This window comes from Vicugna pacos, chromosome 35 (assembly GCF_048564905.1).
Source record: "Vicugna pacos chromosome 35, VicPac4, whole genome shotgun sequence".
Classification (NCBI taxonomy): domain Eukaryota; kingdom Metazoa; phylum Chordata; class Mammalia; order Artiodactyla; family Camelidae; genus Vicugna; species Vicugna pacos.
Window position 1 is genome coordinate 26,536,577 of NC_133021.1, and position 25,009 is coordinate 26,561,585.

The 25,009-nt window shown below is 39.0% G+C and overlaps 1 long non-coding RNA gene across 1 annotated transcript in view; it reads right to left on the reverse strand.

Moving 5' to 3' along the window:
* Positions 1-24,715, reverse strand: part of LOC140691517 (uncharacterized) — a 38,467-nt gene extending 13,752 nt beyond the window's left edge. Inside the window, exon 1 of the long non-coding RNA XR_012067226.1 lies at positions 24,626-24,715. This is a non-coding gene — a long non-coding RNA (uncharacterized lncRNA). The remainder of the gene's footprint in view (positions 1-24,625) is intronic.
* Between the last annotated feature and the right edge of the window lie 294 nt (positions 24,716-25,009).

Below are 25,009 nucleotides of genomic sequence, written 5' to 3' on the forward strand. Positions count from 1 at the left end.
AATCTTTTCATCCTGCTAGTGGGAATGTAAATTGGTACGGCCACTCTGGAAAATGGTAGGAAAGTTTCTCAAAAAATTAAAAATAGAGCTACCATATGATCCAGGAATTGCACTCCTGGGTTTGTATCTGAAAGAACCGAAATCAGGATCTCGAAGTGGTATCTGTGCTCCCAAGTTCATGACGACGTTATTCACAAGAGCCAACATGCGCAAATTACTCAGCCACATTTGCTCTCTTTTATTTATGTATGTATTAAAGTGTACTCAGTTACATCAATTTCTAGTGTACAGCACAATGCTTCAGTCACACATGAACATGCCCATATTCGTTTTCACATTCTTTTTCACCATAAGTTACTACAAGATATGGAACATAGTTCCCTGGGCTGTGCAGTATGAACTTGTTGTTAGCTTATGTTCATTGTTTTCTGTTTTTGTTTTTTCAATCCCTTGTGCCTTTCACGGTGCCAGTACATGGACAGCACTCAGTGAACAGCTGTTGACCTAATGAATAAATGACTGGGCTCAGCACTGTCATGAAATAGTAACTTTTCTCGCTGAAAATCTGCCTCATACAGATTCTCATCAGTGGACAAAAAGGTGTTGTAGTTGTGCATTCAGCGAGCTCTCATCCCGAACAGTAGTGCTGGAAAAGCATGCGGCAGGGTCATAGTTGTTTCTGTTAACACTTTCAAAATAAATGTGAATAGTTCTCAAAGCGTCCCCGTTTTTCTCTAGTAGCCTATTATATATTTCTAGTGCATAAATTTGTCATTTTGACACATCTCCTCAACATGTTTTTAATCTATACTTCTTTGGGATATGCTTTTAAAAATCATATTATGTTCCTCCTTAGTTGATTTTGATGCAGATTTTAAATATTTGATATTCATCTTTATAAAGCAGGACCCCTTTTCTCATTCTTTCCCCCTCCAGGCTTTTGTTTGGCCATAATTGCTTTTCTCACAGTGAGCTAATATTTTAGAGGACTTATTTTGCGTTAGGCATTCTGCTAAGGATTTTTTTTCCCCCACGTGAAACAGTGCTCTGAGACAGGCACTATGGTTATTTCCTTTTTACAAATGGTGACACTGAGTCTTAGAATATTATTTAACTGATTCAAAGTCAAACATTTATGAAGTGAGGGAGCAGATTTTGATTCCAGAAGCCACTCTTTTGGTCAGTTGTGCAAATTCAGTGGTATTTTGAGAGTTTGTTTCTGACAGATGTCTGTTGCTAGAATAACAAACTCATTATGTGCTATTATACTGTGATAATTCCATGCTCAAGAGAAATAATGAAGTATTTGCCTTTATACTTTTGTATCTCCTACTAATTAAAAAAATATTTTTTGTCACAAGCTTTTAAAATGTGAGCATGCAACTCCGTGTCATTTTAATTTTTTTCATTCCTAATTTCAGATACCGAACATCACCACTGCTCAGTCCAACCTGTACCCCTGGGGAGTCAGAGGGGAGGAGCAGAAGCTGGGAGTTTACTTAGACTTGTTCCCTGGAGTTTAGGGTGACCCTTTCCCAGTCTTACTTTGTTCTGATGGCACGTGTATCCATTGTTTTCTGGAATAACTTGCAGTCAGATAAATCTACCATTTATCTCCCATTTACGAGTAAGAGGTGAGAAAATGACTCCATCCATTTAGTGGTTATCTCTGAGGATAGGAAACTAAGAATGTAGAGATTTTAATATATTCTCTACTTTTCAACAGGATTATTCTCTTCTGTTGGATTCCTCCATGTTTGAATTAATACACTTTTCTCTTCTCACAGTAATAGCAACAATAATTCACTTTGTTGAAAAATAATTTCCCAGTAAAAGTTTTCACCACTTCCCTCCAACTAACAACAGCAAAATCTATTCTCTATTTATAAGTCCTTATAAAGAATTTTGTAATTCTGAAATAGGTTTTGCCAGTATATATTGTGATGATACAATATGATAATTATAAATCAAGAGGGAGACAGAGGGAGAAGTGCATACACATTGCTTAGAAGAGAAGTCTACAAGCTTTTGTGAACACGGCTTACTAGAAAAGCAGATGACTAATTCTGAGCAATTTGCTCTCAAATTTGTTTCATCTCAGTTAGACTAAGAATGTAGAAAAAATCAGAATGCAGTCATCTAGAAAAGAATCTAATTTTGCATGAAGATGCCCAAAGACAATTACAAATACAAATAGAAGACATTTTTGGAATAGAAGGAATTTATGCTAAATTGGGTATGATATAATTGTGAAATATAGATCAGCTAGTAAATGTGATTACACGAACATAGCCGGCAGGAGTGAAATTCAGATCTGAGGTCAGTGAACTCCAGGTTTCCATGGAATCTCATCAGAGGCTGCCGGGGAGGAGGTGGGGGAGAGGAAACCACATAGGAGAAGGAAGGTGGCTGAGTCACTGAGCTTCTGGGCCCCAGCTCCTTCTTTCTTATTCCATGACTGTTGGGTGCTGCATGATGTACTAGTAAAAATAACCCCCCTGTTTTAAAAGATGTGTAACAGCCACTGGCTTTATCTGTGGGTTCTGGCTTTACCACTTCTAAATGATTTGATCTTGGGCAGCTTACACAACCCTGTCTATGATTTTCATGAATACTCTTAATTTTTTAAATTCATGTTTTATTCAGCTAACATTGGTTGATAGATAACATTACGTACATTTCCCGTGTATAATATCTTTCTGCTTCCGTGTCCATGACACAGTGCTCACCACACAAAGTTGAGTTTCTCCCCATCATCATGCAGTTCATCCCTTTTCTCATTTCACTCTCCTCACCACCCCTTCCTGTCCACTCCATTCTCTGTATCTATGTATTTTTGTTTTGTTTGTTTTTTATATTCCACAAATGAGTGAAACCATATGGCATTTGTTTTTCTCTGTCTGGCTTACTTCACTTACAGTAATACTGTCAAGGTCCATCCATGTTGTTGTAAATGGCAAGATTTCATCTTTTTTTTATGGCTGAGGAGTATTCCATTGTGTGTGTGTTCTATATATATATATCCATTCACACATTGATGGACACTTGGGTTGCTTTCATATCTTGGTTCTTGTAAATAATGCTACCATAAACATAGGGGTACATGTATCTTTTTGAATTAGTGTTTTTATGATTACTCTAAATTTTAAATGATAATAAGTTAAGACAATACAACCAAATATTGCTGTTAAATATATTCAAAGATTTTTTTTTTCCCACAAAAAGTATTGTGACTTTTTTTCCTGATGAGTGTGACTTGAGCGAGGCCCAGACTGTAAAACAACTAGGTTGGATAGTTCAGGATAAGACTGTCTTAAGTTGCTCTCCTGCTCTTTGGGTACCCAGCTGTCATCGTCTCCACGCCATTAAGGTGTGATCCTGCTTTAGGATGGTAGATGGATTAGAGAAGCTCTTAGCTTCCTCCACCCTTCATTGTTACATTACTTAAAGCTCTGATTATCTGCAGGATTGTGTCAAGGAAGACCAAAAGAGGAAGTATTGGAGAAAACTTTTTCCCTCTGACGTTTTGAACTGGGAGGTGGGTGTTTACAGATGAAAATGTGGAAGGGAGAAATCAAAGACAACCAGGGGCCTCTTAGGCCCAGCTGTGGGAAGATGATTTTACTCTGGAACACATGACCTTCAAGTCTTTGGAATCCCCTGGCCAGCACAGGCCATTGCCTCTGGCAGTTAGAAAAATGATCTTAGAGTTACTTGTTTAGTGCCACATGTAAAGGGTGAGCCGGCAAAAGCAAAGATGATGATGACACAGTAATGGAGCTGCAGAAGTCACTGGATATGGGTGAGAAGTCAGAGAAAGGTTTTTTTGCACAGAATGGTTGTGTAGCTTGTCCAGTTCAAGCTGATGATTTTCTGGTTGTGGCCTGCCTTAAAAAACCAAACAGAAAACCTACAACCTCATTCCAAGAATGCCCATGGGAGCTGACAGGAACTGAATAAACAATGCTCTGTTTGCTCAAATATTTAGCAAATAGCTCGGGGATTACTGCATCCACCATCGCTGAGGTTTTAGCCAATTCTCAAAGATATTTCTATGCTCTACTAATAAAACAATTCATGTATGGGTAATGGCACATTGTAATTATTTCCACATGGTTAGCACTTAGACAAAACCTGAGGGAAGAAAGTCAACATTTGATGGAACTTTATTGGAAATTAACAGTTACGACAGCACAGTGAAAACTCAAATCTAAAATAGGATAAAGCCAACAGTAGCAATCATCTGATATGTCAGTCCTTATTTTTTCTCATACTTTCTTCTCTCTATCACTATTTACTCTGGTTATGACCCATGTAGATGGATGATAAAGTTCCAGGAAATAACACATTGAAGTTTGATAGATAAAATTTTACTAAGTGTTTAGGGGTGGATCTGTCTACTTCAGCCATAAATACTCAGCAAAGCATTGCCTGTGGTGCAAAAATTTGTAGTGGAAGAAACCTCAAAGAGAAGCCTTTCGGTCTCGCATCTGGATGACGGGACTGTATCCAAGTGATTGTGATTTGTGACTCTAATCTCAAGCAAAGCCTTGTTCTGGGATTATTCATTCTTGTTTCAGCAATAAACGTACATATTTGAATCTCTACATGAAATAATAGCTAGATGGGAGAGAACAAAAACCTTTTCAGTTTTGCAGAGTAGAGTTACTCCATTTAGAAAGAAGTCACAGATCTTTGTAAAAAGATATGGTGATTTTTTTTTTAAATTGAAGTACAGTCAGTTTATAATATTGTGTCAGTTTCTGGTGTACAGCATAAGAGTTCAGGCATACATAAATACTCTATAGAAAATAGGTAAACAACAAATTTATGCTGTAGAGCACAGGGAACTATATTCAAGGTCTTGTAGTAACATATAATGAAAAAGAATATGAAAATGAACATATGTATGTATATGTATAACATAGCAATTTTTATGCCTAAGACTTAACGTCTGTCTACAATTTGGAACCAAGTAATGGTGTGGGTTGCTTTGAGTGACCCCATGTTTTTGTTCTGCTGACCAAAGCTCAATCAATTAATTGGCATCTAGTACTTATTAACATTAAAGGCTAATAGGCTGGGATGTATTTTCATTTGTTACTTTATTCAGCCTAAGGATTAAAGTAAATCTCTTGAGAATTCATTCACTCACTCATTCAGTAAATATTTGTTGACGGCTACCATGGACCAGGACTGTTCTAGGCACCAGAGGTGGAGCAGTGGGCAGAACAAAGCTCCTGGTTTTATTGGGGTTATATTTTGGAGAAAGACGTCAATAGACAAATATATAGTCTATACGTATACTGTAATGTTACCAGGTATAATGCACATTATGAAAGAAAATAAAGCATGGTAGAAGGGAAATGTTGAAAGCAGGTGAAAGGACTATTGTGTAGGGTGATCAGGATGGACTCTGAGGCTCTGACATTTAAGGGGAGACTTCAGTGGAGGGAGGGAGGGAGCCACGAGGAAGTCCAGAATCTGGAAGAAGAGTCAGAAGGAAGGACAAGTACCCAGCTTCTAAGGCAGGGCTAGATTTGCCACATTTGAGGAACCTTTGGACAGTCACTGTTCCTGGAGTGGAGTGAGCAAGTGGAGAGGGAACAGAAGTAAATTTAGAGCCTCCATAGGATCCAAATCGAGAAGAGCCTTGGAAAGTCAGTTGGGATTTTGATTTAATTCTAAGTGTGATGGGAATCACTGAAAGATTTTTGAAAAGAGTCACATTAGATGATTAAGGTTTTTATAAATCTCTCCACCTGTGCTGTGGGAGACAGACTGTAATGGAGAACAAGGGTGGAAGCAAGGAAACCAAGTGGAAGGTCACTGGGCCAGTACTGACCATAGGAAATGGTGCCTTGTGTCACAGCAATGACAGTGGAGTAAGAAGGGGTCTAATCCTAGATATATTTCAAAGCCACAAATGACGGGATTTTTCTGATGGGAATGGAGGACGATTCCAGAGTACTTGGTCTGAGCCACTGGGAAGTGGTTGAGCCCATTATTCATTTCAGGGTCATTTGGGCAGAGAAGTGACATGATCTGACCTATGTTCAAAAGTCTGACTCTGATTTCCTGATAGATTAAGGAGCAGTGGTTTTTGACCTAGAAAGCTCAAAGATGGAGTTATCGTCAACTGAGATGATGAAGGCTCCGCTGTGAGTGTGAGCTGGGGAAGATCAGGAGTTCAGTTTCAAAATGAAAGAATCAGATTAGCGTTTGGATATTCAAGTCATAGAGCTCAGGAGAAAGTTCGGAGCTGGAGCTATACCTTCTTAGATGGAGGTATAAGCACCGTGTTTTAGAACCACAGGCCCTGGATGAGGTCATGAAGAGAGAGAGTGGGTGGAGGTAGGACGGAGGTCAGTGACTGAGCCCTTGGGCAATCTGACAGCCACAAGTAGGGAGAAGAGGAAGAACCAGCAGAGGAACCACTGAGGTCATGGATGAACCAGGTGAAGGTGTTGCCAACTGAACAGAGCACGTTAAAGAGGCGGGAATGATCAACTGGGATAAAGGCTGCTGGGAGGTCAAGTAGGATGACTGAGAATTGATCACGGGATGCAGCAATGTGGAGGTCATCATTTAGAGAGCAGCTTTGGAGGAGTAGCGAGGGGAAAGTTTGGAAGAGAATGAGGATGTTGTAGGGAGGAAAGGCTGCTCACCAAAGCGAGGAATCCTGGGGGAGAAGCAGATGAGGGCTGATGATGAAAGGATCAACCCAAATGCTCGGCTCTGTTGTTGAGATGCGTTTTCCTTGCTGGCCACGTGCAGCCAAGTGCTTAGGCAAATCTGCAGGAATGCCGGATCATCTGTTTTCTTAGTGATTAGCACTTAATCACTTCATTAAATTATTTGTTTTTATTCAAAATCAATTTTGTACTTCCCCGTTAAACCTTCTGAAAATTCATCTTGCCAAGAGAAATATGAATCCTTCACAGGGTTCTTATGACTCAGAGACAAAGGATTTCTTTCTTTTTTATTGAATTATGTGTGTTACTGAGTCTGGTTATGTTCTGAATCTCATAGTGTAAGAAGTTAATATTTATTGTAGGGCAAGCACGTTAATGCAAAGCTTGGCACTGAGTATATAGTTCACTTTTTTATCGTTAAAAAAGAACTGGATTTTATATCTACCTTCCCCAAAAGAAAGGCAAAGATTATGATTATGCAAACGCTTTGTAAATAGCAACACATTGCTTTGTGTTCTGTCTTGAACGGTTGCTTTGTATTTTACTGTTGTTGCGTTGATCTTTTTTTTTTTAATTTTAGATTGTAAATTTTTGGAAGGCAGAGATTGTGGGCCATGCACATTTTTCATGGGAAAGAGACAGACCTTCTGTCTCTTCCATAGAATGATTGAATTAACGCTCTCTTGCTTAAAAGCTGGGCAGATACCTGGCTTTCTGGCAGGACGCATCTAGAACGTCTTCCAGCTTGTGGCTTAGTCTTCCTGAGTGCCAGTCCTTTCTGAAACTAGATCAATATTTTTAGAGGCTCTTTCATTCGGCTTTCCTTCCTGCTCTCCATTAAGTATTTTGATCACCGCAAAGTGACCCTTTGGGAAATGGTACACTGGATATCTCTTTTATTCTAATTAGAATCTATCGTTTAGTGCAACTAGTTTTATTTAATTACTTCTTTTATAAATAAAGGCATTTAGAGGCCCCTCTAAGTCTCCAATCGGTAAATGATGACTGGCGTATGTTTTGACTCCCACTTTGTTGATTTTTCTGTAAATGTCTTTGAAATAATTTTGCAATAGATTTTGACCTTTCCAAAATATGTGTTGACAAACTTCTCCAAATAGATGCCATTTGATTGGATGATCTTGTCATTTCACCTGGGCCTCATAACATGTAAATTGGGCACTTGCTGTTTTTAAAATCTAACTTATTTTCATGTAAAAAAAGATGCGGACTCTGATCATCTTTCCAATCAATAGGATAAGACTCCTCACAAAAATAGATAGAGGAAACTTGAGTAAACATTGATGAACTATAGGGAATTAGACAGCTCGGTCACCACACCAAGTAGGTGCTGCGTGAAAGAAACATCTGGATGCGTACATTCTATTTAGTGCTTCAGAGGAAGAACAGCGCAGAACATTCTTTCCAGAAAAATCTTGGCTCCACCACTTGGCTTTCTCTTCCAGATTAGAAGCTGCTGCATATTTCTTAAATCTTTGCAAAGCAGCTAAAAATCTCCTTGGTTTTTAAGGATCTGATGAAGATTTGGGACACAAATCAGTACAAGCAAGAACTTAATTTTTGACAATTTTGGTGGTAACTAAGGCCATAAATTCCTTCCACAGAAGTAAAGCAATGAAGGGCTCTCTGGACCTGGCGTTTTAGACTTTGTCATTTACTTAACACACTCTTTTAAGCCCTGCCGTATGTCTTTAGATTTCCTGTTCCTCCCTCCTCCATCGTGTGAAATAGCAGAATAAATCCTTGTGCTCGAAAGCCTTATGTTGTGTATAATCAGGTGTTTCGGTGATTAGACATTGCCACCATTCTCTTTATATCACTTGATTCCTTTTTAGACTTATTTTTCTGCTTATGGACTGTGAAAGAGGATTGGAATATTAAGAAACAGGGTGTGACTGCGATTGTAATGGAATGTACACACGTATGACCATCAGCCATCATTGGGCACCTACTGTGTGCAATTTACTAGACATAAAAAGAGAAAAAGCTCTTTTCTTAATGGAATTAGAGACTGGTGGGATCATTTTATTTTTAAAATGTGACCAGATGAAAATCATTATTGGATGCTGGCGCTTCGGCACTTCGCCTTTTCTTTCCTCCCACACTCTGTGGGGTTCTGACTTCCTCCTCGTGTCTCACTAGATCTCAAGAGGAGGATTCCATGACAGCCTCATGAGTCTTAAGTCTTGTGTGCAGAATCCAGGGTGAAGGGGAAACCTGGGTGCTTGGGCTGGAAGAGACTGTAGTCAATTCTATTATAATACTTGTTCTCCAAACGTGAATTTGTTTCAACAAGATGCATGGAACATGATACAAGCGAATAATTGGAACATGAGAATATTGTGTTACCTTGTGCACAGTTTCATCTGCAAGAAACACTAGGTGAAAGCAGAAAATTTGTACCCAGTGAACACAGCCACTTATAAATACTCAAAGCATACACACTCCTCAGATATCTACCACTGTGAACATAAGTCACAGTCATCCATACCTGGTACTACAAATTTCTCTCCTGTTTTGGCACCTGACACACTGCCCTTACCTTTGTAAACAGTCCCTCTATTAAACACTTTTCAAGTTTTCCTAATTTGAATTACCATGTGTTTTATGCTAGGGCCCCTGGATGAAACAGATGGTTTTGAGTTAGAAGCCTTTAAGAATTGAGGGTGGAGACACCATTCTGTAAACAAGAGGATTAAGTGAAAGTTGACAAAATGAGTTTTGAAACACCTGAACTTTTCCCCACTTGGTTCCCCAAACAGAGGGTCAGGCTTTTAGCCTCAAAGCAGGACATTGGAAGAGTCTTCTCTTGGCAGTGTGACTAGGCTGATGGAAAACAAAAACAAAAAATTACTGCTATCAGGGTTTCCAAACAAAAAGTCCAGCAGTATCCCCATGCAATGAAGGTCACAGTTGACTGCTGAGAAACTCCATCAGTGTGCATGGATTTTCCAATCAGGTTTTGCTTTTTAAATGTAAGCTCTTCAAGATCACTAGCCATCTGAGAAAGGCTGCTAATAAGAAAGAAAGTGAGCAAAACAAACACAGAGAAAAAAGCAACTTGAGAGAAACTAAGATTATACAGGGAGAAAAAAACACTCTTCACCAGAAGATAAGCGCAGATACCATATCTGTGCAATAAAAGCAGATCCTGTACAAACAGAACAATCAGCCAACAACAACAAAAGGGAAAGCTCCAGGAAATAAGACTATGACAGAAATGAAATATTCAACAGGAGATAGAGGAGAAAAGAGAGAAAAGGGAAAACACAAAAATGAAAGATTAGTCCTTAAATTCTAACATTTGAATAATGGAGAGAAAAAAAGAAAGAAAAAATTATCAACGCAAAAAATTCAAGAAATTACCCAGAATTGTAGCATATGAATTTGCAGATGAAAAGGACCCATTGAGAGTACAACAGAATGGATTAAAAATAGAAATACACCTGAAACTTGTGAATTTCAGATCTTGGGGCAAAGAGAAATACTCAAAAGCTTCCAGATAGAGGTGTCACACATAGGATCAGGAATCAGAATGGCTTTAGGCATCTCAAAAACAAAATTGGAAACAAGGAGTCAGTGATAATACCTTAAATTCCCTAAGGGAAAATAATTTCAAACAAGAATAAAGATACTTTCAGACTAAGGCTTTGTAAAATTTGCTTCCCACACACATGCTTTTATAGGATGCTATTAAGAATATGCGCCACTTAAAAAAAAAAAAAAAACTAAACCAACAATGAGGAAAATACAGGATCCAGGCACAGGAGTCCAACCTTAAGTTAATGGTTAAGAAAGACCCAGCTGGAGAGATGGCCCTTTCCAGACCAGAAGACGTCAGAAGATGTCTCTCAGGAGATACACTTGATAAAAGTATCTGAGATGCTTGAAACTTCCAAGAGGAAGTTTAGACTCTTGAGGGAAAACTTGCAGATAAATTAGTGAAAGTACGTATGAAGCTAAGCAAACAAAAAAAAAGTGTGGTGATGCATAACTCCAGGTAAAACAAAAACAGTATGCAGCAAGTAAGGGAAAGTTCTTCATGGATGACCCAGCATTTATATAAATTTAACAAGGTATGTGTTGAAGAGTAAACTAACCACACTTTGTATGAGATGAAGCTGGAGGTCAGCTGGGTTGAGGCAAAAGTGAAATAGACCTGAATCTTCATCTCCCATGGGAGGAAACCCATCAATTATTTTCAAAACATAAGCTCTTCTGAGTGATGGAGGCAAATGTAAACTGCAATGAAACAAAATCTATAAATTGAAAATGGTTACCATTAGAGAGTGGGAAACATACGTTTGCAGGGAAATGCAATGGTTTGGGGGCCCTGTCACTCTTTTGAAATTATTTGACTCTTTCAACTCTATGTGTTTATAACTTTGATGAAGACAGAAACCCAAATGAAAGGAAAAAAAAAAGTAGAAAAAAGAACCCCAAATAAAAAAGTGCGTGCTACTCAGTCAGACTGTTTCCCAAGTCATTTTTTAAAAAGTCCGACATTAATCTTTTAGCTAATCTGCCAAGATTGTGGATTTGTTTTTAATGGATTTCTGTGGAAGAGAACATTCAAGTGAACATGCTACCCAGAAGTCAAGTGAGTAAATTGTTTCCCAGCAAAAAAAGATTTATAATGAAAGAATGATTTGCTGATCTGCTATGGGAAAATGGTGATGGTTATTTTGAAAACTGAGTCTTCAGAAAGCCTTAGGATCCCAGAGCATCTTCAAGTGTGAATCCTTCCATGAAACTGAGTGTTCAGCGTCTGCATCTGGTATTTGGTGCTCTGGAACACGAACACCTGCATCCTTAGCAGGCAAAATGATTTTCTGTTCGTAAATATAAATTCATTGTCTGATGATTTGCAAATAGACATGTGCTTAGTTAATGGCAACCAAGATAAGAAAGAAAAAAAAAGAACCCTTAAATGTCCTAAAACTCAGATGTAACTTTACATGTGGGTTGTTTAAACAGTTAAGAGAAAACCCTTAGTATATTTATTAGCTTGTTGGTATATATTGTGCTTATTTTTGTCAAGGCAGCTGGAGGGAAATCCCCGATAAACATCTGTCCTCTCTTGGCACGTATTTGAAGGGGTGCCCGTGCAAGCCACGCCGAAATGCTCCCTTATCCAGTTTGATTTGAGATGTCACTAAACTTTACATCTTGTGGTAGACTATCAACGGCACTAACTCTTGTCTTTGGGAATTATGAATTTTTTTTTCTCATGTAATTTTGTCAGTCCTGAGCTGGGTGGAGCAAGATGAAAAGAGAGGGTAGGTGGAAGGAGGGGTGAGACTTGACTTGGCCTCAGGTGCTGGGAGAGCTTTTAGGCAGTGAGGTGGAGAGCAGAGGAAAAAGGGAAGGGAGGCAGAAATAGGCTAACTCGATGTTTTGGGTTCCCTGAGAGTCCCTACATCATTGCTTGTAAATCTGTAGCTAGTTTGTGGACTAAGAGCATTTCACCTTTGCAGTTTATCAGGTTGTGGTTCAAATCGGAACCAGCAGAGTGGCCTTGGACTAGTCTGTCTTCTCCTCTGTAAAATGATGTTGATAATAACGCACTGCTGTGGAGATCAAATGTGATAACGCACGAAAAGTCCTCACTTAGCACGTGGACTGGCCTGTAGCAAACATTCAACAAATACTAGGAAAATTACAGGGGATGGGAAGAGAAAAATTGATGAATGGGATGAAGAGAAGGAAACCAGGTAAATCAGGAGACAGTTGGTGCTGAGAATTCATTTCCTTTCTGGCTTGTCCTCTAAATTGTGTTTTCTCACATCTGACTGCAATAACGAATGTATTTGAATGAAGCTGTGTGCTTTGGCAATTAGCTTACAGATCTCTCTAAATGTCACTCGGGATGTTCTCAGCCCTGGTAAAAGCAGAGTGGATTATGTGGAGAGAAATGGATTGCTGTCGGTGAAATTCAACAATCACGCCACTGAGAGTCGTGTGTGGGCTGGTCATTGTGCCGGCACCTGTGGGAGGAAGACGGGCGAGGTACCTGCTCTGTCCTCAAGGCATAAAGTATACTGGGAACCACAGGCTCTCAGTTCAGTTCAGCTCCATTCCATTCAGTTTATTTTAGTTCATTTCATGCTTCAGTCAGTTGTAGGATGAAACTGAATCCTAAAAGAGCAGCACAAATTATCAGAGGGTTCTGATCTTAGGTAATTGTGGTTTGAGAGGAAAAAAAAAATTCTGTTCAAAATCTGTTCATCAGCCCAAGTCTTCTCTGTTTGATTATTTTAAAAATCTTGTCAAATTATTTAAAAAACAAGTTATCAGCTATCAAGAGAATAAAGAGTCCAAGGTGTATCACTCCTTCACATAGTCAAACAAGAGCAATGCAATTGTTGCTATGGAGGTGATCAAGAATTCTCAGAAAAAGATGTAGTCTCCAAAAAATTTTTTTCCAGGAGGGATTCACACACCCACCACATGAATTCTTTATTTCTTCTTCCTATTTATAGCCTTTCCTACATGTGCAAATAGTCTCCTTTCGAACTCATTTGTGGTTATTGAGAGTTCACTGTGGCAGAAAATCATTATAATAAATACATCCATTAGATTACAAGTTAATAAAAACCAATGGAATATTTAAAATTTAAGTAGAAAGTTAGGTATCTAAATCTGTGATTGAAAAATACCCCTTAATCTCAAAAAGAGTTTGAATTAAAGAAACAGTTCTATCATCTATCTATCTGTTTATCCATCTGTCCATCTGTCAATTTTCCTAGACCACCAGGAACAAACTTGTAACCTGACAAAGTCATATTTGTAACCCCCGAATCTTGGGAGATCAGTAATAAGCCTGATAAGGAAGGACCGAAGATCATCAGCTCCTGTTTCAGTGCAAAATTCATGGTGATGGGGGTGGTGGGGACAGAGAAGCCTGGAGTAGGTGAGATTCAAGGTGTCTCAAACATGCACATTATTAAGGAATTAGGATCTTGGTCCGTGGCATTGAGAGACTCATCCAATTCTCAGTAAAACTCCTCCCACTGGCAAAAGCCTAATGAGTCACAGATCACTGGGGACAAACCCGTAGACTGACAAAACCAGATTTACTGACTCGCCGCGAGGAGGGCGCTTCAGAAGAGGGCATGCTGCTTGACCAGGGGGCGTGTCTTTTACAAGGTTTGAGTTCTCACTGAAGGATTCTGAGGAGAGGATCTGATGGAAGCCAGTGGGGATCAATTCTGGACTTCTTGATTAAATGAAGATGAACTGGGGATTACGGCATGCTGTCATTAGGCAAGGGTGGCCTGGTGGTTGGGTATTCCCAGTTAGAGATGAGTTACAGCAAAGGGGGCCTGAGAGTGTCAGTGGGGACAAAGCAGTCGTAACTCAAGGAGAGGGTTGTTATGGCATTTTGCAGCTGCTGCCTGACCTTGGGGGAAATGTTTCCTGTTGATTACACAGCTGACTTTATATGTCTGTCCTCCCTGCCTGATTAACAGCGGGGTCCCTTGTTTCTTTTTCATTCTGAGTTGATTTTCACTCTTTCAGCTCTGGGCAGGGTTTATCTTATATACATATGTAAAATATAAACATAAAATTTGGAAACAGGTTCCCAATTCATTTATTGTATACATATGTAAAATATAAACATAAAATTTGAAAACAGGTTCCCAATTCATTTATTGAAATATTCAAACTCAATGCTAATAAATACCTACAGATTTCAGGTTAGAGAAAATTGGTTTTTGGTTTTTTTTTTAAATTGAAGTACAGTCAGTTACAATGTGTCAATTCCTGGTGTACAGCACGATGTCCCAGTCAAGCATATGCATACATATGTTCATTTTCATAGAGAAAACTATTTTTAATTTGAAGAGACCCAGTTAGTTGGAAGTGAATCTGGAGCTTCTAATTCATTGTTATTTTAGAATATTAGGAAGCATACTTTTTTGGATGTGTTCGTGGGGAAAGGGTTGTAATAGACTAGGGGACAGTCCAAGATTCTCTCTCTCCCAGGAAAGCCTCTCTGCAGACTTTCTCAAAACCAGAGACCAGTTGCAGACAAACTCTCCACGCTTATGCATGAGAGAATTTAGATGACGTTAGTGAAGAAAATCTACCCACTTCACAGGTGTCCACACCCTGAGGGCTACATTTTCACTTTGTTTCACTTCCTAACACATCAGAAGATTGCATGACATGATAAAGGTATGGTAATTATTTCCCTGTCATTAGATGGGAATCTTGGTGATGGATGGAAAACCCTCTATTGGCAATTTATAAGTTGTGTGACCAATATGTTTCTCTGGTAATAGATAAATGTCTTGTTTTGTCAAAATCCTATTATTCTGATTTATTTGGTTGACTTGGATGTTGTCAAAGAAGTTCTGTGATAGATTGGGACGAATTCCATTTTATTTATTATTTATTTATATTCATGTCCAAGAATTAATGTCTTGCCTAAAAGCCACCTGAAGTGAATACATTAGCATCTCTTCCTTTTGTCTGTACTTTTACAATGATTTGAGGCCTTTCTGAAAAGTGGCTGCAGTCACTATGAGCTAATAATATATCGTCAGCAAAGCTGTGTTTTAGTCTTGAGGGATGGATTTTCTTGAGACTTTTTGGAAAAGCCTCAGCAGAGTTCTCATCATTGTTGTGTCTTTATAATTGCAATCAAGTGACACTATTTCAGGTACTACAGACTCAAATTAAACAGATATAACTCTTGTCCTCTAGGGACCTAAATTGTAAAATGAGGACCACCATCATAGAGCAGATACTTTGACTATAATTAAATAAATGCACGGAAAGATTAAATTTATGTTCATTTAGTGTTGAACTCTTGCCAAATTAAATGAGAAAGGGAACATTGGGGCTTATAAATGTTGGCTTCTAAAAATCCATCTCGGTTTTCAGTATTTGAAATATACTTTATGTAGTCCCTCCCCAGCCTCCCCTTTTTGAAGTTTAAAGTGTTTACCTTTCAATGTATAGATTTGATTTCCCCTGAGTATAACCAGTCACAAAAGTTATTCTCAGAAGAATAAAGGTAAAATTAGAGGTAATACATGTTAAGGTTAATCTTTTCTTCAATTAACAACCATATAACAACATTCACACCGACATATAAGTGTATCACGTTGACACCTGCTGCATATTACGTTTTATGAATTAATGTAGAATATGCATTACAGGGAATTGTTATCTACACATCCATGCCTTGGTTTCTGAGACTCCTGGGGAGCCGGCTCCACATCTGGGTTAATTCAAACCAGGTGTCTAATCTGAACATCCTGAATATGAAAATCATTTGGTCCAAATTAGTCCATGAATGGATATCAAACAAAACAGATATAAACTGGGTTCTGGAGTTCATGCCACTTCAATTTTATGGTCTTTTCCAGTTCATGCTGACAAAGGTTTTCTCCTTGACCAAACTCTACTTAGGTTCACCTGAATTTTTCAGCTAGGACTTGACTTGGATTTCTGTGTTTGTCTCTGTATTGTCCAATTTTAGCAAGGATTCTGCTAAGTTGGTTTAGCAAGAATCCTTCATCCTCCATATCTGAGCCCCTTAGGTATTAAATAGGGTTCCTCATCCTCCATCGCCCCCTAGGTGATGTTTGATCACCATGGCCTGCCTTCTGCAAGAATCCTATTAAATCGTTCTGCCAGGAACCCCTCTCCCTGATGTTTTCTCTTGGTAATTTTCCATCCACTGACTCCCACCTGCTCCTTGGCTATCCCACTGGCCTATGCTATAATTTGGGTTAAGTTCAATCTGTCTCCCACTGCTGGACGCCACTGGAATGGTCCCTACACCCATCTCCATGACTCCCCCACCCCACTGAATAAAGATTTTCCTACTGTCTTTAGCAAATGCCATTGAATAATTTTTTTTTCTCTACCAGTGTTAGATTTATTTATACCTAGCTAAGAGGACAGCTGACCCTATCCAAATCAGAGTTTTGTGGAAATAGTCATAAGACACATTTGCCTATACGTGAAGAGCTGTTGGATATCAGGTACACAGGTGATCCTAAAATTATAGCAATATTGAAAAGACAAATGAGATTTTGTTACCTCCATAGTACTGTTTACAACATAAGTCTAATATTTGGGTGACTTTGCATTTCTGAGCCATGTAAAATAACATTTGTCCTTAATGTAAAATAATGCATACTGATTACAATAAATAATAAAAATAAAGTAAAAATAATTTGTAAATCCTGCATTTAAAGGATCAACATTTCTTTTGGCCTTTTAAAACCATTACTAATTTGAAATGTTTCTTTGTAAAAATGTTGAAAGAATGTTTGTTTTGCACATTTCTTTTTCATTTATTATCATCAGGAGATTTCCCTATATCATCACATAATCTTCAAAGTCAAATGTTTAATGAATTCCTAGTCTTCCATTGTATGGAAGCACCATCTTTCTTTCTCTATTTATTTCCAATCATATAATTAGGTCGTGATTTCTTTTAAAGTTTCTCTTTTAGTTAAATGTATTGCACAACTGAAGATATGTGTGTGGGAGGCATATCAAATAGCCTAAAATAGGGGCTAATTAAAAAAGCAAAAAAATAGAAAAGACGGAAACCAACAAAAAAGCAACTGATTTTTATAGACATGGTCTAGCTACTTTAAGAAATGCTTTCAAACAGTCTTTCATGCATTCCTACATAAATATGCTTTGTATCCTGTAAGAGCTTAAAAAGAATGAATACATTGTGGTTGTAGGTGTTTCACATTTTTTGACATTCTGATTTAATTTACTTGACTAACTCTAAATTCCTCTGTCATCTTCTCCCTATGACCTCAGGGAAACTTGGTTTTAGTGCTTATGGAAGAGCCGGAGTAGACGATTATAAATGATGCTCTAACTTGTCCTGGTGGCTCAATATGAATTCTGCCTAGTTTAGCATTGCCTTTGGGCATTGTATCTAATTCTGTGTTTACCGTGTTTGATAAGATGAGACATGGTGCAGCTATATACTGTACAAGTTAGAACCTATAGAAAAAGAGCAGTTGTTAAATCTTGGAGAAAAGCAGCACACAGTAACTGACAGTGGAATTTCTGGAATTCTGGACTCATGGCTCAGTTCAGTGAACACAAGTCTATTGATCAATTAGATTATCCATGGTGACGTTGATGTCCAGACAATTAGAAGATGAAAGAAGGAGAAAACTGTTTTCAGTGTGAATACAAGACTGGTAAGTGGCATATGAATTCCTATAGGCATTTGGTTAGACCAAAATTTAGGTCTCAAAACTGTTCTCTGTATGTACATACATGTATATATGTGTGTATGAGTATCTAGAAAAAGTAGTTGACAAAAAATGTTGTAGAATACAATGAGTAAATAGTAAAATATGTGAATCAGCTTTTGAAACATGAAGGAAATTTACAGAGTATCCAACCACTAGATTTTACAAATGAGGAAACTGAGGCTCTGAGAACAGAAGTGACCGGATTCCGACCACCTTGTCCAAAGTAGTTTCCACTGTGCTCTATACTTAGAAGACAACATGGACTTTGGTTAGGAAATTATCACAGCAGCATTTCTGCTCTAAAGAGTTACTGCTATTTACAAACACATGCATCTTCCTAGTGGCTACTGCATTTCCAAGACTGCAGTTGTGTCTTGAGAATGTTCGGTAAAGTCTTTGCATTGGAGATATGGGGGAAAAAAAAAGAAGTGTTATCTTCTGTCTTTAGGTCAGTTCTCCAGGCTGATGGCTGTTGCCATTGCTACTCACTTCCTGGGTGGTTATAAATAGTCACATGGCTTCAAATTCTGCCAATATGCTGATGGCCCCAAATTATAAAAATCAAAATATGACAGCTCCTTTAAACATCTAATGTGTGTATCTAAGTGACAACCTGACACTCCACTCAAATGTTTAATAAGACAGACCAATGTGGCAAGTCCCAAACTGAAGCCTGGATTCCCCATCGCATAAACAGGTTCCTTCTCCACATCCCTCATTTTGGTAAATGGCAGCACCATTTTCCTAATTGTTCTGGTCCAAGAATTGGGGTCATCTTTGACTCTCATAACCCTCTGCCCAGTCTGACCTTTCTAACCATCTTCACTGCCATCACCCTGTCCCAGCCATCAGCATCCATCCCAGTGCCATTACCAAAACCTCCACCAATTTCCCTGGCCTCCTTCTGGCTTCCCTGTGGTCCCTTCTTCACATAGCAGCAAAATCAGCCTTTTCAACTCAAAGTCAGAGAGCAAGTCACGGCCTGCTTGAACTCCTCCAAGACTCTCCATCTCAATCAGAGTGAAATCAGAACTCTTTACCATGGATCATAACACCTATCATCATTCTTCCCTTGCTCACTTTGGCCAAGCGACATTGGCCTATCAGATGGTCATAGAAGACCCCATGCACATTCCCACCTCAGCATCTCGGTTCTTGCTGTTCCCTCTGCCTGTGATGCTTGTCCCTCACCTATGCCTGTGACTCATTTCTTCACTTCATTCAGACTTCTTGCAAAGATCTCTTCCTCATGGAGCTTTCCCCTGCGTTTGATCTAAAACTGCACATCCCATCCCTTTTTCTCTCCTTTCTTTCTTTCCATCAGAACTTTCCATCCCCTGAAATATGGTTTATACTTGTGTTAATTTTTTTCTCTAGATTCTACTAGAATCTAAGACCCCTGAGAACAGAACTTTTCAGTTTTGTTCACTGCTGCATCCTCAGAAATTTCAGTTCTCATATTTCTATTCCTAATAGTTTTTAATTAGAATATATTAAAGTTAGAAACATAAGAGTAACCATTTTTAAAACATAGATAATTGATTCACCGTACTTGTGGGCAGACTCTGGTGATGTGCTAATTTGAAGGTAATATTTGTCCATGTACAGAAGAATGTTTGATTTGGGATTGTGAGATAATTAGAAATACATATTATTGGTCTCTGCTCCTGGTTCCTACACAGGGCTTCTGAAACCCTGGCAAATTCATCAGTGACTAGCATGCCTGTGGTTCTAATATTTGGTCTTTGATCTCTAAATCCCTTGGAATTTCCTGGGTGTTAGGAGTGACTTTTGTTCTAATGAGGCAACTTCAGGAGGGCTCCTGGAAAGACTGTGCCATGATTGGAAAGTTGGAAGTTTCAGCCTCACCTTCCCATTCTCCAGAGAGAGAAGAGGAGCTGGAAATTGAATTAATAATCCATCATGCCTATGTGATAAAGCTTCCATAAAAATCCCAACAGCACGGGGCTCAAGGAGCTCCCAGGTCGGTGACCACATCTATATCCCGGGAGGGTGATGCACCCCAATTCCACAGGGACCCCGACTCCTGTGCTCAGGACCCTCTAAGACCTCACCCAGTGTCTCTCTTCATCTGGCTGTTTATCTATATCCTTTGGTAAATCGGTAAACCTAAGCTTTCTTATGTTTCTTTTCTGGGCGTTCTGCGAACTCTTCTAGCAAATAATCGAATCCAAGGGGAAGGAGGTCATAGGAACTTCGATCTGTCGCCAAGTGAGACATAAGTTGTGGGACCTGGGGACCTACTGCTTGTAATTAGCATCTGCAGTTGATGGAGTCCCTTGGGTCTGAGCTCGTCACCTGTGAGGTCTGACACTCTCTCCAGGCAGATGGTGTCAAAACTGAGGTGCACTGTAGGACACCCAGCTGGTGCTGCAGAATTGCTTGGTGCTGGAGTGGGAAAGCCCTGGCATTGGGGTCAGACATTGCTGTGATGGTGGTAATGTGAGAATAAAGGCGAAACACAGGCAGACTAGGGGTTTCCTACATGGACTTCCATAAATAACAAATTAATGACAAACAATACTGTGATGAAATTAAAAACAGAGTGTGAAATAATGTTAACATGTGTTATGATTAAGTCAAATGAATTGTTAAAAATGAGTTTCACTGGGTTTGAAACTTAACTGTCTTTGTTTTTCTTGGTTTATGTAAAACCTTCATTACTACTTGAGGAAAACATTTTGTCTTATCTGAAAGTTCTCTTGGAACTCCTAATCTCTTCCTAAACATCACTGTAGATGTGGGGAATTAAAGTTCACCTATAATTCCAATGACGACCAAGGGGTTAAAAAACTAGTAATAAAAAAATTGACCCCCAAAGGATGGTGCCTGTCCTTATCTGTACTTTGGGGAGACTTCTTTGTCACGCAGCACATTGTTCTTTGGGGCTGCCTTGGTGTGAGGGTAAGCTCCCAGCCTGCTTCGCTAAAGAAAGACAAGCTTGGTTAAAATGGGAATTTGCTGTTTGCTTTTTCTCCGAAAGGATAATCATCTATATTCTAAATCCTCCATTTGCTGGCTTGGAAAAAGTTGCTGTACCCATGTTATCATCATCATCAATTTTTTAAAGGCCATTCTTGAAAAGAAGTTCTACAGATAATTCAAGTTTGTGATGTGAAACTCATTTCTGCTAATGGGAGACAAATTGTTATTTCTCTGCAGACGGTCTATTCACAGTAATAGAATAATTCAATCAAATTAAAAATGGGAAGACATTTTTCATCAAGCCACAACGCACACTCAGCCAACACAAAGCATACTGTGCTATGAAACAGATAATACAGTGATGAAGTTTTTCTATAGAAAGAAAAGGACTTCAATCAAAAAATATAAACTTACTTCACAGGCTACAAGGTACAAAAAGAGAGAGTGGGTCACATTTTTGTCCTAACTCACTGAGACTCTATGATGCTGATCTAACGTAATTACCAAAATAATAATTTTCTTCATTTTATAGATGAAGGACTCTGGAGGTCCGAAGAGTCAGTTAAGCTAGGCAAGGTCACGCAGCTACTGAGAGGCTGGGGTGGGATTTGAAGTTAGCTCTGATTCCAAGTAACATCTTTTCCCACTTCACTGCACTGTCTCTCCTCCATGGTGTTCATTTTGAATCGATCTGGAAAGCTTGAGTTTTATTTTATTATCCCCAACCCAAATGTTTCAACTCACACTTTCTTCCTAAGTTTTCCTATAAGCCTGATACTCAAAATGCGACACAGAGTGTCCCGGGTGCAGGTAATTTGGGGGACCTCTTCGTGTACTTCGAACAACTGGTCCAGCTGCCTTTCCTTTATATGTAGAGCTGCACATCTTCTAACAAGAAAACTCCTGTCCTGAATACAATTGTAGCGAATGACTGGAAGTTAAGCCTCCTTACAAAGAAAGGAAACTTGAACTTGCTTCAGAAGAAACCCACTCTCCTTCTAGAGAATTTGATGAAAAGAAACCAGAATTTGACTTGTAACTTAACCTCGCCTTAATGATGGTATTGCCTCTTGTCTTGTCTTGTTCAGTGTTTCTGTGAATCTAGCATGTTGGGAGCTCTTCATGGATATTGTACTTCATGATTTTTGCCCCTGCTTGAACTTCGGCACGAAGACTAGATCTATGTAGTCACCTTCTCACTTGCTGGTTGTAATTTTTGAAATTCTATCTCAGTAAGACTGAAATAGAAACTGGCAATTTTACCATCCATGTCGTAAGTGTCTGATGACTGTGGACCAGTCAGGCAGTTGGCTCCCTATAAGGGATGTTAAAACACCTCCTAGGTAATGACACATCACTGAAGATGTGATGAGATGGATGACTCTCATAAGGGATACTTGGATAAGCTACTTCAAAGGGAAAAGGAAGGGCTATTCATTTTTTAGGATTGTTAAATCATTCTGTATGATACTGTATGATGGATACATGGAGTTATACATTTGTCAAAACCCACTGAATTGTGCAACAAAGAGTTGCTGTAAACTATGTGATGTAATGTAAACTACGGCCCTTAGTTAGCAATCATATACTACTATTGGCTTATCAGTCATAACAGATGTCCCACAGCCGTGTGAGATGTTAGTAATAGGAGAACTATGGGAGGTGGGAGACAGAGAGGAGATGTATGAAACTCTGTGCCTTTGCTCCATTTTTTGGCAAACCTAAAATCTATAAAAGTCTACTAATTAAAAAAAAAAAGGAAATGAGAGAGGCATGCTTTAGTTAGAGAGGCATTCCTAAAGTAACTTCTCAAGGAGGGTGGGGCCATAATTTCAGAGTTTCTGCTTTACAAGGTGAGGTGTTAAGTCTGTGGTCAGAGCTAAATTGTTTAGGGAGGTTAAGGAGAAAGGATGTTCCATATCTTGTCTAAAGGAAAGCTGAGTACATATTAAAGAGCACTGGTTGGAAGAGATGCCAGATGCTATGCCCAGGTGATTGGGTCTCTGTGGTTCCCAGACTCTGAGGCTGATGGGGAGGTGAGATCTTGCCCATCATCCCTGCCCTTGGCTCAGAACCCCAGCAGCAACTCTGGCTGGAGCCTGTTGAGATCCTATTGTCTGCGGCTCAGGTGGCATCTGCTCCAAGACAAGGATTCACAGAGGCCAGAGGGCAGCCTCCTTCCTAACCTCCTGGCTCCGTCTCCCAGGATGCATTGGAACCTTAGAAGGAGTCCTTCCTGGATTTTTAAGATCTATTTTGGATCAATTTTGGCCTGGCTTTTAAGAATTTGAAGGTTCTACAAAGGGTTTCCATGGATTTTTTTTTCCAGGGGAAGGAGGACATAAAAGCTAGCATCATGACTCATCTTAATCTGAGATTATCTCTGTTTAATACTTATTCCTCAATCACAAGGAGAAATTTCACTCAATCTGAGAACAAATTTAAGTCATAGCTAATTCTTTGTTGATTCATGTTTTAACAGATTTCCTGAGGAGCTCAAATCCCTTCATGAATATAAAATTATTCAGTAAATGCCATTCAAACCATCCAATAAAACAGGCATGTGTTTGATTAAAAAAGTGTTATCTGCCTTCCTACTCACAAAATAAATAAGTATATTTTAAAAAGATAACAATGGTAAATAATGTTAAATGCAAGGAAGGCTGTTTATTTTTACAATATTGTAGAAAATATCCTGAATAGAAATTACATGATTGTTTCCATTTCAAAAGTTAAAAATTGATCATTTTTCATATATCTTTTTGGTTCATAATATTAGCTCATATTTCCTGATAGACTTACTAATATTAATGATGGGTTTCCTCTTTTACTTGGCTACTGAAACAGGAAGAGGGAGTGAGAAAGGAAGGCAGGGAGGGAGAGAGAGATCAAAACAGGCAAATTTAGATATAAAATAAAGTCAAAACTGGAAAAGCATATTTAAGTTGAGGGATTATAGAGTAGAAAAATGTTCTAATGAAAGATCAGTGTCATATAGTTAAGCATTTTAATTTTAAATGTTTTGCCCAAATCACAAAGCTAAAGGCAGTGCAAGATTGAGATTGCGGCTCTCCATTCTGTTCATTACCATCCCCTCCAATCACAGGAAGAGGAAAGGGGTCTCTTCCCACTTCCAGTCTCCCGAGAAGACACTCCCATCAGGCTTTTGTCCCCATCACTGCTCTGAACTAACACTTCTCAGTGTCCCCAGGGACATCCATGATGCCAGGACCAATAATCATTTTGTGGTCATCTTGCCTGCCTACTAGCAGAATGCGATCTGGTTCATCACTGTCTCCTTTTTACACTTAATTCACTTGGCTTTTAGGATGTCCCTGCCTCCGTGGACCTCTTCTCCATCTCCTTAGCCAGTCTTTCCTCGCTCACTCTCCGAGTGTTGGCGCACCTTACACCTCAGTCACTTTACCTCTTCTCCACCTGTCTGTCTCCTTGTCTGATCATTGTCTGCCTACTACAATCCTCTTCCTGCAGGAAATACCTCTTAACGTGTCTTGAACTCAACATGCAGGAAACTGAACTTTTAATTCCCTCTGTTCCTTAAATTTGCCCTCCCTTCAGTAAATGACAACCCTTTTGTTCTTAGGTACTTGAACCAGAATCTTGGTCCTTTATACCAAAAAACCAAAACAGAACAAAACCAAACCCCAGCGTGCTTGTAGAAAGCAAAGCCATGTTGTTGCAAAATGCTTTACTCACAGCTAATTCTCCAGCTTTGTCACAAAGATTTCATCTCTCTTTCTTGTCTGTTCCTGGGTTGAATGGTCCTTTCCTGTGAGCACAGGCAGGAATGTGGATGGAATTTGGATGGTTGCTAGGTTACTTGGTACATTCTACCCCTGTTTACTGTTTAGAGGGAAGACTCACAGAAGTGAGAGATGTTCAATAGGAAAAGAAACTCTTTTGAGGCTTACTTATGAAAAATCAAATAGTAAGTGAAAAGCACAAATGAAAAACTCTTTGACATTCTTCCTCTTTCCTTCTAGCAAATGCTTCTACGTATGTAAAATAGAATTGAAATTGAAAAAAAAATGCTTTCAGAATCTGACTGTTGAAGCACAGAGAATTAGCTGTAGATGAAGC